The sequence below is a fragment of the Zea mays genome, chromosome 4 (assembly GCF_902167145.1).
Source record: "Zea mays cultivar B73 chromosome 4, Zm-B73-REFERENCE-NAM-5.0, whole genome shotgun sequence".
In the NCBI taxonomy this organism is placed as follows: Eukaryota; Viridiplantae; Streptophyta; class Magnoliopsida; order Poales; family Poaceae; genus Zea; species Zea mays.
This window is the reverse complement of record NC_050099.1, coordinates 31932724-31934613: the sequence shown is the minus strand read 5'-3', so window position 1 is coordinate 31934613 and position 1890 is coordinate 31932724. Positions and strand designations below refer to the sequence as shown.

Sequence of the window (1890 nt, the reverse complement as noted above, 5' to 3'; positions counted from 1 at the left end):
TGGACGACAATCCACATCGTCGTCTTCACAGTCGTCCCGTTCACGATCAGCAGCCCATGAGATAGAGCTTGCGGTGTTGCGTCAACAGGCAGAGTACCATCAATCAGTCTTGAGGGATCAATTGGAGTACCAGAGGCAACAATCTGAATACCAGAGACAACAAGCCGAGTACCAGAAGAAGAGGGACGAGTATTATGTAAGCCTCCAGGCCCAAAATCAAGCTCTTCTCTCGGTAAGTTGAACTAACATTTTGTAGCTTATTTTGCAAAACACTTGATGTGTATCTTGTTTGCTCAACAATGACTTGTATATAATTTGTAGCAACTAGCCCAACAAGCGGGCGTCCCGATGCCGACATATGGGATGCCGCCTCCGGACTTTGCACTGCCAATGCCAATGTTGGCGCCTCCACCACCGCCTCCGCCTCCGTCACAATTCCCTATGGTATGTACACATATGCGTGTGTGACATGTTCATAGATGTCTTATGTGTTTAAATGAACAACTGAGTGGTTACTATTTCATGTGCTTATGTTATAGGGATTTCAGACACCACCCGCTTCAGTTGCCGCACCTGGAGATGGGTCTGGTCAGGACGACACAACACATTCGTGGGTGAACAATCTTTTCAGCACGCATAGTCCAGCCGGAGGAGGTGGCGATGGATATGAGTGATACTGATGTAAAACACTTGTTGAAACCTTTCATGTGAAAGCCTACCCGTCGAATAATGTTCATTTTGGAGTTTGGACAACTATGTTTATGTAAACACTTATTGCAACCATTTGGAACTATGTTGTTATGTTAAATTTTGTGAATGTGAATGCTTATGTGATTATATTTGTGAATGTGTATACTTATGTGAGTATATTTGTTAATGTGAATGTGTATATGTGTATGAATTCTGTTTTGTATTTGCAAATGTCAGATTTTTTAAATTTCAGATTTTTGTGCAATTTCTGAAAAACGTTATGTCCGACGGCCTAGTGTAGGCCGTCGGACATAAGGTTTATGTTATGTCCGACGGCTTAAAGCCGTCGGACATATGCTATATGTTATGTCCGACGGCTTTAAACCGTCGGACATAATAGTTGTGGGCCCAGGCAGCGGTTAAAACGGTTACGCCGCCTTATCTCCGACGGTTGGATAGGGCCGTCGGACATAGCGTATGTCCGACGGCAGCCGTCGGACATAACGCTATTCCGACGCATTATCCACGACGGCTTAAAACCGTCGGAGATAAGTTAATGCCGTCGGACATAGCTTATCTCCGACGGTTTAGTCCTTAAGTCCGACGGTTTTAGCCATCGGAAATTTCCTCGTTTACTGTAGTGATAGGAAACAATAATAGGCATACCTTGCATAGTTTGATGCCTTTGCCTTGATCTTGTAAGAAGAAGTATGTCTTGTGGGTTTACAACCTACAAGAGCATTGATAGTAACCAGAAACACTATGCAACAGTAGTAACTAAAAGGATTACATCACATTTAAATTATTCCATTTTAATTAGTTTATGAGGTACCTTGCCCACGTAGTGCTGACCAAATTGCTTTGAATTTATCGTTGAAAGTCCGGTGTGATGCACCTGAAGAACAATTCAATCTCTTTTATGTTTACAACATTGTGGGACAAAACTGCCATAAAGAGCTCCTGATTTACCTTTATTCTAACCAGTGGAAGCTTGGGCTTTGATCCACTACTGGATGCTTCTTCCCTACTCTTCTCAATAAGGTTGCTCACATAAAGCCACTCTGCCGTCAGTATTTAGTACAACAAATATCCAACAACTGAAGCTTCATTGTTCAAAGATCTGATTGTTCTGTTCTGGAATTAATTTAACCAGTCATGGGAACATATCCTTGGAAACAGACGATTTTTTTTACAAAAATA

The 1890-nt window shown here is 42.2% G+C and overlaps 1 long non-coding RNA gene across 1 annotated transcript; it reads left to right on the top strand.

The window, feature by feature from the left end:
- Positions 1–405: 405 nt before the first annotated feature.
- On the top strand, positions 406–877 carry LOC103653046 (uncharacterized). The gene is made up of 2 exons (XR_565214.3): positions 406–444; positions 540–877. It is a non-coding gene; the product is annotated as an uncharacterized lncRNA (long non-coding RNA).
- Positions 878–1890: the final 1013 nt, after the last annotated feature.